The following is a 13,911-nucleotide window of genomic DNA, read 5'->3' as shown; positions in this document are numbered from 1 at the left end:
TGTTTTAATTGGAGGCTTAGCTGGCTTTTAGCTGTTTTATTTTTACAATGAGTGAATCATGAGTTTTATCGTACCAATGTTATAAAGACTGCGGTGTAAAATAAACGTATGTTTGACTTACTGACATGTGTAAGCATGGCTAAGAACTACATTTAAACAGGCGCAGATGGGCCTGCCAAAGGCAAGCCTGTCTGCGCCAGACCGTGACCAGCGCCAGGATCCCTGCCCATTTTCCGGTCTGGCTCTGCCTTTTCAGGGTGAAACGCTGAGGGGTAAGCCATGGCAACATTGCACTAATCCAGTGAAGAGCTCAAAAACCTAAACAACAATTTGTGGGAAAAACCAACTATACTGGATGATATAGGAATTGCCAGCACACCAGGGAACTTTAGTTTAACAAACTCTGTTTCTTAATGTGATAATACCAACAGTTCTAAATTGTTAAAGGGTATCTATTTAAATGTCCGATCTATCCCAAAGCATGCTATTGAAATATGGAGCCTTCTGGATATGGAAAGACCAGACATCTTTTTGATAACGGAGTCTTGGTTCCACGAATATGCCGATGTGGTAAATGCCCCCACACCCCAGTATAACATAACTAGAGTAGATAGAAATGTTAGAAGAGGGGGAGGTCTTCCCATAGCCACAGTTGCAGTCCTGGAAATCACCCCTTTAGAATCTATGAGTTCAGAGGAACTTGAACTTGAACTTTGCATTTTTAGAATAGATGGGCGATGCAAGGGCATTTGGAGAGGAGCCTTAGTATATAGACCCCCTGGGCTGAGAGAGGATTTTACACATATTTTGCTTGAGGTAATTGCCCCTCATGTGCTCGCCGCGGAGAAATTCCTCTTAATAGGAGACTTTATGCAGAAATTCTATCAGACCCAGACACAAATAAATTGATCACCAGTATGGCCACTCTGGGGTTAGTCCAAATGGTGACGGGCCCCACACATTCTGCGGGTCATACTTTGCACCTGTTGTTTTCCAACTCTAACAACATCTTGGTTGAACCTTCACTTCCACTATTGTAGACAGACCACGGTCTACTGAAATTTACCATCCCAGTGCACACTATTAAAAATTAGATTGGAAAGGAAACTTTACGGAGAAGGTCTTGGGGGAAAGTCACTCCCTCTTCATTCTCGGCACACTTTAAGTTTCCCTTGGGGGAGTTTCCTCTCTCAGGCAATAAGGTCAGTATAGATCAGGCAGCCAACACCCTCGAGGATGCAATAACTACAACATTAAACAAGGTTGCCCCTCTCACTAAGGTTACACTTAAACCCAGTTCGGCACCTTCGGTTTAATGAACAACTAAAAACAGAAACACGTATGTAGGATTGCAGAACGGAAATGGCGTAAAAGTAAAAAGCCGCTGGATCATGATAAATATAAATGTATCACTCGCAGCTATATGGAAAATATTCTCCTAACCAAAAAAATGTTTCTCCTACACCAGATTGAAAAGGCAGCTAACTCCAACAAGGAACTCTATAAAATCTTAAAATAATTCTCGACTATCCCAGTTCAGACTGGTGCCCCTGTCTCTCAGGACTGGGTGGATTCACTCCCTGATTTATTTTGAGGACAAGATCTCTGTAATTCATTGTTCTTTTCCACCATCCGAATCTTTAACCACCCTGGACAAGGATGTAATCGAGCTGATCAGCCCTCCTTCACTGGTAGATTTTTCCCAGTTTAATTCAAAAGATGTGGAAACGGCCTTGCTGAAAATCAAATGTGGCTCAAAACTGGACCCAATGCCACCTCGCTTCTTCTCCACCATTTCCCCTTTGTTTCTTGACAACATCACTGACCTATTTAATAGATCACTGTTACAATCAACGGTCCCAATGACATGGACGGCCACCAGAGTCAGGCCAATCCTAAAAAATCCCTTCTGCAGACCCTAAAATTCTGGCCAACTATCACCCAATCTTGCTACTTCCCTATTTTGGGAAAGTGCTGGAGTCTTTAGTTAAAAGACCACTTGTAATCCATCTTGAAAGCAATGGCCTATTGGATACTTCACAGTCTGAATTAAAGGTCTGCGCATAGCACAGAAACAGCGTTGGTGGAAGCTGTGGACAACATCAGACTGGCTTTGGATAAGGGATAATCCTCTATCCTTTTACGCTAGACCGGTCAGCCACTTTCGACACCATCTCCCACAGCAATCTGGAACAACGGCTCTGGGAGATTGGTGTCAGAGGGAGGGCCTTGAAGTGGTTCCAGAGTTACCTAACCGATCGAACCACCACAGTTCAGATGGAAAATGTGGTCTCATGTAGTGGCCAGGGTGATCCGGTCATACGGCTGTGACGTAGTGTCACATGCTGACGACACTCAGATTCTGATCACCCTTGGTCCTGACCCCATGGACACAAAAACACGTTTTACTAATTCCATTTTGCATGTTGACAGTTGGATGAATACTAAACATCTGCAACTAAACGGTAACAAGGCCGAGGTGATACTCTTTGGGAAGGCACAAGAGTAATGGTCAAAAGACTGGTGGCCCCCCAAACTGGGTCCTTGTCCAAATCCTAGGCAGGCAGTGCGCAATCTTGGTGTTCTAATTGATGAACAACTGTTGATGAAGAACCAGGTAAACCAAATGATAGGCACCTGCTTTGGCGTCATGCGCAGTTTGCACAAAATCTTTAAATGAATCCCGACAGAAGCAAGAAAACCTTTAGTACAGGGACTCATCATCAGATGGATGGATTATGGGATCGCCTTGTTGAAACCAATAAATGAAGATCTGTTGTCCAGGCTACAGGTTCGGCAAAATACCGCGACCAGGCTAGTGCTGAGTCTTCGGTCTAGATCACCCTCAGCACCCAGCTTAAAACTCATTCACTGGCATCCTGTAAGGAAGAGAACCAGGTTCAAAACTCTGCCTAGCACACACGATTATGTACAGTAGGTGCCCCAGCTACTTGGCAAAGAGACTCAGCTGGTACCAGCCTCGCAGGCTATTAAGGTCCAGTAACACATTTCTCCTTACCCCTATTAGAGTCCGTACTACTAATAATGGCGGAAAATCTTTTTCTTTCTTGGCGCCCAATCTCTGGAACAAATTGTCCCTTCACCTAAGTACTGCAACTAATCACAACTGCTTCCATATGGAGCTAAAAACATATCAATTAAAACCAGTAAGATCTTCTCCCTAGCCGGAAAGTCCGAGTCGTCCACCAGCGCCATGAGACCTTTTGGTGATATGTGCGCTCAATAAATATTCTTGATTTGAAATATATGAAACATTAGTGCACACATTACATAAACTTTGTTGTTTTCAAGTGTAATCAGATTGTACATATGAGGATGGTCCTTATCCAGTTATCTAAACAGCAGACCTCATTCAGTGTATAAAGGCACACATTATGAAAGTCGAATTTCATCTTTATAGTGAGTACATAACTACTAAGTACGGGTGGTGTATTAATTCCTCGTGTAATATGGGTAAACACAGAGTACATTCACCAGTCCTACAGTTGATGCACTTAAGTAATAATGTCAAATGTAACACTTATTTTAATATCGTTTAAGAATCTCGTGCTAAATGCACATTTGTGTCATGTATTTGTTAGGACGTTGTGAAGTGTGAAGGATGGGCAGAGTTGTACTGCACCAAAGACTTGGATCATATATTTCGGAATTTCATTCAAACTTGTTCATTGTTAGTGTAATCCTTCAGTCAAATAATTTTACATCATGTATTCAGGGAAAAAACTAGGACACATTTGGAAAACGTACTGTGACATTTACTCACTTCTGAAGGTTAATGATGGATATTTGCTTGGCCTTGTTAGGAAACAGTTTCATAAAAACATAATATCATTTATGCGGTTTTTTTCTGTGCTTGTCCTTCTAAAAAAGCACTTGTCCTGAAGCAACAGTGGCTTTTGTAGTCAGTTCTGTCTATTTCCAGTCAGTTGCTTCTGCAGTCCCACTGGTCTAATACCTATTAGGAAGTGCAAACCTATTAGAAATAGGAAAGGGAAACGCTTGATTTGCTTCCTCATGGTCTCAAACGCTTTGGAGACCCAATCGCAGCCTGATTTACTTCACAAGTCATTGTGATTAAGTTCATTCAAGGCCAATCACATTTAACAAATACTTGTTCTCCATTAGAGTATGGAAACTATTGTTGATGGTATTGGTTCCCTATGGTTACTTCTCATAATTTGGCAAGTTCTAATATTTCTCTCACAAAGTTATTTTTGATCTTGTGTATATGTACTACTAACCTCAAGGCGCTTGAGTGGATATTCATGCATAAAAACACATCCTAGGGGAAATTCTTGCAATTACACGGAGAGGGAGGATGAGGATTATTTTCAGCAAAGATTTGTGGATTTTTGCTTTTCAAGTTATTGTACTGTTGGCACAGTTGATCACAAATAAAAAGTAACAATTGGGTAAGGTTCCAGGGTTTCAAGTTGGCGCTAACACAACAGTGCTATTAAAAAATGTTTTTTTAAAAGAGTTGTTGCAGAGTTGATTACTAAATTGATACCACACGCGCTCTGATTCACATGAAAAACAGGAAAATTGTCCTTTGAGCACCCAGTCAGGGTAGTGCATAGGGCAACACTATTGATTGCATTAGGAAAAAGTTTTAAATTAATGCAATTAAGTTTTCGGAACAAGGAACAATCAAAATGGGACTCTGCTCCACGTACAATGCAATCCATGCAAGCATTGGTAAAGCCAATACGTCTCGCTTATTACATGAACACAAGTCTTTGTTAATTGGTTGCTATGTGTCTGTGATATTGTGGGGTTTGCAAGTTTGTGAAGGCAAGAATGAGTCCATGGATGCTTGAGCGACAGAGTGCCAGTGTGATGAGTGAGTGGATGAGTGGGTACATGGTTTAAAACATCAATTCATTGGTCCATTGACTCATTTCAACCACTTCACAGAGCCACTCAAAGTACATGTGGTGGACATCTTAGATGACCAGAATTCCATCTATATCTAGTGAAGTTCACTGGCTGAGTCACTTAAATAATGAGCCATACAGGTTTTTTCCTTGTGGCTGGTTGCCAGGCCACTGGACATTCTGAATGCGGAATGTGCTCCTTATCACTCCTTTTAGCAATAGGGATCCTGCGTGCGCTCTGAATGTAAAATGAGTGGCCTAATGGGAGAGAGACAGAAGGCATTGAGCTCTCTAAATGAGACTTCAGTGGTTGAGTGGCTGAAAAAGAGCAGCACCTGATCTGCTGGGTGCTCTAAAAGGGAAATGAGCGACCCACAGCAGAGGCAGATAAGCCACCAATTTCTCTCCATAGGAGAAGCTCTGATCTAGGAGAATGAAGATGCCAATGACCATTCTTTAATACAAATTTGAAAATGACTCTATCATTGCTGAAAGTCCATCCAAGCAGTGGATGACGGGCATCAACCCAAAGGGACAAGTGACAGAATGGGGGTGAGCTAAAGATGCACTCTTTATATTGTTTACATCAGATTTAGCAGACAGCTGAACTTGCCTGTAGCTAGACCTAAAAAGTATTTGAATCTCTAGTTTATCTGTACTGTTATTATTGATCTATTAGTGGTTCTTGTTAAGTGCACTATATTAGTCTTTTGGTGCCGTAGAGAAATGTCATGATGCAGCAAGAGACGGCTGATTTGCTCTAAAATGCAATGTTATGAATTAAATCACAGGTTTTCAATGTTTTTCTGAGGTTTAGTTGGCCGTATTGCTTAGGAGATTCCTGTCTTTCAGCTTGTCTTCGGAAAGAGCAACCTTCAACGTACATACGTCTGTGCTCTGGAATATCCAATTTGAAATCTGTAAATGAATGTGGACAGCGTATGAAATGTTGAGGGTATATTGCTGGTCTTTTGGAGGTAGCTGTACTGTAATGTGCTCAGTGCCCCATACCATTGCTTCAGAGGATTGATCTACACGGTCATGGTGTAAGCCTGTTCAGTGAGTTGATTGCCGTAAAAAGGGGGATCAAACTTGCCTAATTTATAAAGTAAGTGGATTATAGCATTCTTTAGGTTGTGATGTGCATTTGATTGTTTGTGAAGAGCATGACATATAATATTCCCATATTCCGGTAGGGGTAAATAATATATATTGAGAATGGCTAAAGGAAATGGAAGACGCTCTTTAGTAATCTCAGTTCGTGAAAGTTGCATCAAATTACAATGATTTTAGTGTCCAGTTTCAGATTTGAGCTAGATGTTGATGTCTAATCACCAGTAGTTTTTAAGAGACCAGAGCCATGCATCCCAGAGTCTACTCACAGAGATCAAAATCAGGAATTAATAAAACTCAACATCAGCCTCGGGCATCAAGGAGAAAAATTGTACATGTAGCGATTCCAGAAGGAGCTATCCAAGCTTGGCAAAAAGTTATTTTCCTTGTGAATTTTAAAAAGAGATTTTCATGGATTAAAAAATAGGGATGTGAAGAAACCGCATTGTACTGAAGAAGGTTTGGAAGGTAGAGAAGAAAAAGAGGAAAGACTTAAAGAGTATAGAGATACTTTATAAAAGTAAATACTTTGTATCACTTGAAGGTGCTTGGCGCAATTTGCAGTTGCTCTGCTCCAAAGTCTAAGAACATTGTTTTAAGAACAGGGTTTGGCGTTTGAACGTCTACATTCCCGAGCACTGGAGCAAACATATCTTTTAACACTGGCGCCCATTTTTTGTATCGCCCTGTCCCTGTGTTCTCAATTTTTGCAGCGAAGTTGAACAAAATATCAAAAGTGTTAAAAGATTGTCAGAAACTAGAAGCATATTTCTTTAACTGTAGATTAAGGTTCCTGGAGTCTAAAAAAGGGCCTATAAAGTACAATGCCTGAGTACAGTAGAAATCAGAAGTGCAGAGAACCTACAAATTCAGGAGGCACAATGTCAGGCGTTGGCCTTGTATACGTGTATAAGACAAACAAATAAATTATACAAATCTAAGTTTGAATGAGGTCTTTCTCAAGTGACAAGTCCTAAGCAATGCCATATAAGGTAGAAGTGATTGGCCATTCTCCAAGGTGATGGATTTTAGTATCTGACATGTTTCTTAACATACTGTGCATCATTTGTTGTACATTTCCCTGAATGTTAAAAAGCAAAACATAAGTTCTCCGAAGTAGCTCCAGATCAATGCATAACTTTGCACTATTTCGCATGGATGTTTCTTAGAAGCACTGAATGTGCACTGCTATTTTAAAAAAAACTAGTTTTGCAATAAAACTTCAATTCCTTTCCTAATAAGGTTGTTCTAGTCCTGAGCAATCACTCCATTTTCAGTTAATATGTTATAACTGTATTTGGCTGAGCAACGAGAGAACTATTTTAACAAAATGCCAAATTGTCAGCTGTTTTGAATCTATTTCTGGAATGCAGGCACACATATTGCATAATGTGAACGTATGATTGTAAGTCCTTTTTTTTTAATATCTTAGGTTCCTCTTCTCCTGGCGTCCACATGGAGTCTTCGCAGAGACTGTAATCCGTCTCCTTTGGGGCATATTTGCAGAAACTCATATGTAGCTAGTGATCGACTGGTAAGTAGATATTTCCTTTAAGCTGTTTTACATCATTATATGCACCACTGGTGTGCTTTTACGGTATTTAGTTTGCTTCATGAAGCTCTTTACTTGCACACTGAAGAACATTGATTATTGTGCATGATTGGTACAAAAAAAAAGAAAATGATTGTACGTTTTATTTTATGGTTACTACAGTAAGAAATCAAACAGTCTATGGTTGCCTCTTGTTTTGCATGGACTTGCATAGTGACTGACTTTTTTTTAGTCGTGCTCTGATTTTATGGGCACTTGCCTATAAGGCGCATGCTTTTAGACCTGTGCACAGCAGTTCCACCCGGTTTATTCATAGTCGCCTTCAGTTGTGCGGTCCTTGCATGTTTAGCTCTTCACTTCCTGCAGGCGCCTCCCTTTGAATGGCTACACAGTGGGGGCCATGGATTTTCAGTACTGGACAGTGAAGAAGCACAGGTCTCAATCACACTAATGCAAGCAAGTAAATTGGGCCCCAGCCCTGGTGTGGTTAACAAAATAGCCACTAATTGGGGTGGAGTGAGCCTCTCACAATTCTGGGCACTGGTGTCCCTGCATCTGCCCCACTGTTGGTAGCTACGCCCTTGGTGCTGGCTTCTTTCTTCTGTACCATAACAGTTGTGTTGCATTTTACAACACTGGTAGAAACGTTCCATTTTTCCTCTCCAGTTCTCTAAAATGTCACTTTAACTCCAGATTCCTCTCACAGGTGCTGGGATTAAATCCTAATGGGTGTTTGGGCACTAGATGCATCTAACGGAAAATAAACACACAACATATGGATGCATTTTTGTTTTGGGGCTTTGCACCCGACAGCATTTAGGAAAAAGCATTTGAAAAGTAATGTGTGTTTATATTACTAGGAATATCATAGTGAATAGCCCGTGTAGGTAGTTGGACCCTACCACCTTTTTCACAGTCCTGCAAATGTTCCTCTCTGGAGACCACCTTTTTAACCCTGAGGTATCACAAAGTACTCTAGTACATCTATAGCCATGAAGTTTGTTAATGTCAGTTAGGTTCTGTCAACTTTTACACCATTTTCTACCTATTCTTTTTTTGTAAACCTTAATTATTATTGATTTTTATCATAGTATCAAACCTAACCAGATACACGCACATTTGCCATTAGTCATTGCACTCCTAAGACACTTTTCTGAGTATGTATGCATTAAATCAGTTGCGACCAACCCCCCACCCCCACCACCACACACACTCTCATCCCCCTCTTCATTACTCCACTTCCATTGTTCAGTGTGTCATTTCTGGCACCCCGTCTCCCAATCCCCCAACTCAAGAAAATTGGACCTAGTTTACCTCTCCGCCACTTCCATTTATGTGTCCCACCTCTTCTGTATCTTACAGCTCTTTTGAGGGTATCCCATGGCCTCATATTTTAGGAGCTCAAGGATTCGACTTGTCCAAGAACAACTCAGTGCTTTGAAAACTAGTCGAGTGAGTTGATGGGTGGATGAGTAGGTTCATGGGTCAATGCCTGCATTAATTAAGGATTGCATGAATTGATTAATGAGAGAATGCATGGATGGATATGCAATTGGGGATTGTTAGAAATATTTCCGTAGCCTTAGGCATGGCTGGTAAGCAACAAAAAGATGTAATGGTCCTCAGTCCCTCAGCCACTGGAATATTGTAGCCATGCTCAGCTTTACTTGCATGTAAATGGCAGTGTATGCAAATGAAAACAAGAATTGCCAGTGTGATACCAGGGCCATTATTATGACAGAATATGTACCAGCATGTTATGGATGCCATGAATAGATATTATCGTCTGGTGCAGCATTATGTCAGAGGTGTGTAGGATCATGCCATTGATGTCTTCAGTATGCCTAGAATTACAGCTATTATGCCAGTGCCAATTTTGTACTACTAGTGGGCACTATTATGCCATTGGTCCTCAAATAATGCAAAACGTACCATGCTTATGCGAAGAATGGACATCATTATTCCAAGACCAGTATTTTGCAAAACATGGATACCAATATGCTACTCAGTATGCAAAGAAATTACCACTGTTTTTCTACGATCGTTATTATGCTAAGACTGGTCACCATTCTGCTACGGATGCTTACTTTATCAATAATCATTAAGTCAGAGGCCATGTGTAGCCTGGTATGGTGAATTATGCCTAAATGTGATGAGAAAAGGATTGGCTGTTTGCTCCAAATGTGTTGTAAAAGATATTAATTGTGGTTTTAGTTCGGAGGAGCGTTATAATGTGAACACGACTGTGACTCATAACTTCCTTTTCAAGTTAAGCCCCAATGCTCGAGCAAATCACCATGTCAAAATACGGATTCACTATCAAACGTAAAGAATAAAAGTTAGAAATAGCGTAGAACACTGTACTACAGTCACCTTGGCATTTCAAGGAACTGGTTGGGCATCTAAGAAAGTGTGGTGCTCCACCAATGGCTCTTTGATGTGGCTAAGTAGATTGGCAGACAGCAAGCAATAAGGGTCAATTGGCATGGATACTTCAGTTTCCTGCTTTTTTTGCCCACCCTGTGTGCTATTTAGGGGCTGGCTGGCTGTCGGTTGTCCACTGTATGGCTTCCCCACCTCTAATTCCTCTGCATCCATGGAAGTCCTTCAAGATTTGTTTACTTGATACTTGCATGTATGGTATAAATCACCATTTGTAAATGTGTGCTAATTAATGCTAAGGTAACTTTGGGATTGCTTCAATTGCACTTGGTTCACTGTGTTTTGATCTGTTTTCTATTACAATTTTCAGCAAAGTTAGGCCTGGTCATAGAGATACAGCTCAGATCCTGAGGCACAGCAAACCAGGGACTCTGTCTGGGCATACACTTTTCCACATCAAACACACAAAAGGCAATTGGAGAAATGCTTGTAAATAGTCAAAACAATTGGCAGCCACTCTGGGTAGAATGTGGCAATACTTATTTGCCCATTATACAGAAACTCCAGAAAGAGGCCCACATTATACCAATCATTACTGACCCTGCTTCTCAATGAAACTGATCAAGTACATGGACAACTCCACACCTTGTAAGGTCTCATCAGTGAGGAATAACTTGGACCCAGATACACAGCAAGCAATGGCCCATGTGTGTGCATAACCGTGTCCACTTAAGGGATTAATTCAAATGCACAAAAGGTGATAGGAGAAATGCTTGCAAATAGCCTGCAACAATGGCAATTACTCTCTCCCCTGATATGAGCATTACATTTGGCACATACTTGAGTTAAAAGCAGATTGGACATGGATGGAAGACCTTTTGTCTTTCCTCCTTTCATAATATGGTTTTTGTTGTGCCATTGCCAACTGACATGTTAGCACCACTAAGGAAAACTTAGGTAGAGGTTTCAAAAAGAGCATTCTCTACTAATGTAAGTTATGGACTGCTTCGCATATCCCTACCTTATGATTTCCTGCCGTTCTGAAAATGAATATTTCCAAAGCTACGACTGAGGTTTGTGGCCCGCCTACATTGTGTGTGAGTTTTCTTGTTTCTGGTTTATTTTAGAAGTTTGTTTTTCTTTTTAAGCCCACTTGGCCCATCTTCAGCAGTGATTGTGGCTGAAAAAGGGCATCTAGACTACTGGCTTTTATGGTGCCTCATAAAGGCTAGGAGGTGTGGAAAAAATCAGTCATGGCAAGCTAATATTGCTTCAGAAGTACATGACCACAAAGGCCCAATGCGCATAACTGCATTTGCTTCTTTTCAGGCCAAGGAGTGCCGATATTGCAGTGCCCACGGCCCTTGACCCCTTCCCCCATTGCTTCCCTACATGTTCTAATGGTAATGCTGCTGCCAAAACCATCTTGCAGAATAAGCTGAAATGAATGGGAATGGGGTGGGCAGGTCCTATATGGTGGCATATTGATCTATTCTGAATTCAAGGTGACTTTCATTGTCCTTTTTTAGGTCTCACTAGAGTCCAGCGCATGCGCTGATCTAGCGATACATTTAGTAAGCGGCTTTTTCAAGTGCTGCTAAGCCGGCCACCAGCTTGCTATAACGCGCGCAAGAGTGCGCGGTTGCTGATCTCTTTCCCTTTCTCGCACGCACGCGCACACAACTCCCGCGATCACTTTTACTTTTGCTGCCGCGCAGCCATGTCAGTTTCACGGCTGCGCGGCCATTGCTTGTTTATATAACAACAACTCGACCCAAAGGTATTGGAGCGCTCTACATGGCCACCAGTTATATTACACAAGGGCCCCATCCGCTCTCATTTATTTTGGTATGATATTAGCTTTGTATTTAGAGTAACGGTGAGTGTGACGTTTCATTTGAAATGCTGGCTGGTCATCCATTCGTTAGGTGGGTGCATGAACCTATTTTTTTTACAACATGAGGCCCACCTGCTTCTCGCTGGCCTCCCCTCCCTTTCCTGACAGCCATGTGTTTGTGGTGTTCACAGCAGCCGTTTGTCTGACAGTGGCTGATTGATGCAGAGGCTGGGAGCAAACAGCTGCTCAATTGATGATTCCTAGAGCACAGTAAAGTATAGAATCTTTATTTGCTAGTAGATGTGCTCTCTGGACATCGATGACATTTTGGTGTTGTTAAATTTTAAAATGCGCGTATGTGAGCGTAGCTGGAAGCTTATCTGTGTTGCCAACGCGCCCCAGTTATTCCTGGGTTCACAGTGCTGCTGCCACAGTTATGACACTTGATGAAGACATCATTTGTGGCGCATAGTAATTCTCAAGGTTTGTTGATCGACTTGCACATCCCTAGCACGTTTGTCTTTTTTTCAGTTTAACTGCTTATTTTCTTGGTATGTGCTTCAATTTGTTTAGATGGTCGTCTTTTGCTTTTGTGCAGGGGCTGCTTTGCGTGTGCTTTATTTTCCAAGCATCTTGCTTCATATCAAATTGGCTTTTCTTTTCCTTAAAACATGCACGGTGTTCTTCTTTTCACACTTGAAGCAATCGCAAGCTGCATGAACCGTGGTATCTGGCGAGTGCATTGTATAGTATTAATTTAAATTAAATCCTTTATTCATTCCTGAGGCTCGTCTTATGTGCGGGTGGTGAAGTGCTGGCATTTTACACGCCTTTCCGAATTGCACCAGATTTAATATTGGATATGTACTTGCTTTGATACAGTGGATCATGATGTGCCACTGCACCCTTTCCCGCCATCAAAGAAGTAGATGGGGCTATTCTGGCAGATCATAATGTACAAACATTTAATCATGCATATGGACATTTCGAAGTTCTCCCCAGTTTTCTGGGCCAAACAGATGGACCCTATTGTGCATATACCATTGATAATGGCTGTATAATCGATTGGGGGAATGTTCTTGCATTCACCAGCTATTGAAACAAGCATTGTAAAGCCAATAGGCCTTACCTTCATGTTTGCTAGTGCTTTTTACCAATGCTGTTCAACAGTGGCAAAAGAGAAACAAGCATTGGCATAGCCAATAGGTCTCGCTTTTGTGACCGTATAAGTATTCAGTTATGCAGCACAATATCCTTGGTGCAACAACATCAACTGTTGCATGGCTAACTACTTATAAGGTCCCAAATGCGAGACCTATTGGCTATGCGAATGCCTGTTCTTCTTTGGGATATATGCAAAGCTGTGCGTGTGTGCATGTCTGTGAGAGAAACAAATTCCTCAGATGGCATTTGGTTGGAGACTGTCCAGGTTCAATGAGGCACTGTAAAACCACCAGAAAAACACTATATGGAATCCACCAAGAAACAAGAGGGGCCCTTACCCCCGGAGGCAGTATAACTACACCCATAAAACATTCTATGGAATCAACCCGTGAGCCCAGAGTTAAAATATGGAGTTCATCCATTAATTGCTGAGGTGATCTTGCAGGTCATCATGAAATGTGTTAATGCAAGGGATATGCAAGGGCCTAAATTGATTATAGCAATTCACAAATTATTCACATCATTATGAAAATTTCACTATTTGGTTCTGCTTCTGCCAGCGAGTTTAATTTCAGCTGTTTGTGGCAATGCTCCTTGAGTTGACGCTTTATTAGAGATTAAGGGTTAGAATTCTTTGTAGTTATGGTTTGGCTTAGATGATATTGAAGGAGACGCATCAAGTGTGCCAAGTACTGTTTCCATAGTGAGATACGGTACCATGCTTATAGAATGGAACTGTAAAGGCCTTAGTTTGTTTAGCTTTCTAATCTGGCAAATTGATAGAATGAATGATCTTTCACAAGTGCTCTTCAATGTGTTTAACTATATTTGCTCTTATTTTCCTAAATGCTGGAAAAACTATCATTTTGAATTAGAACCTGCTTTAAAAAAATAGCTTTATTGACATTTCAGTATGATGTACCAGCAGGCAGTGGAGTAATGATAGAAAGGATTGGAGTAGGGCG

General features: G+C 41.3%; 1 protein-coding gene across 1 annotated transcript in view; it reads left to right on the top strand.

The window, feature by feature from the left end:
- The window catches only part of WASF3 (WASP family member 3), a 204,377-nt gene that overhangs the window by 28,282 nt on the left and 162,184 nt on the right, over window positions 1-13,911 (top strand). Inside the window, exon 2 of the mRNA XM_086935176.1 lies at window positions 7,444-7,545. The gene's annotated coding sequence lies outside the window, so the exon portion shown is untranslated. The remainder of the gene's footprint in view (window positions 1-7,443; window positions 7,546-13,911) is intronic.

This window comes from Lissotriton vulgaris, chromosome 8, assembly GCF_964263255.1.
Source record: "Lissotriton vulgaris chromosome 8, aLisVul1.2, whole genome shotgun sequence".
Lineage (NCBI taxonomy): Eukaryota > Metazoa > Chordata > Amphibia > Caudata > Salamandridae > Lissotriton > Lissotriton vulgaris.
This window is presented reverse-complemented; position numbering and strand designations above follow the sequence as displayed.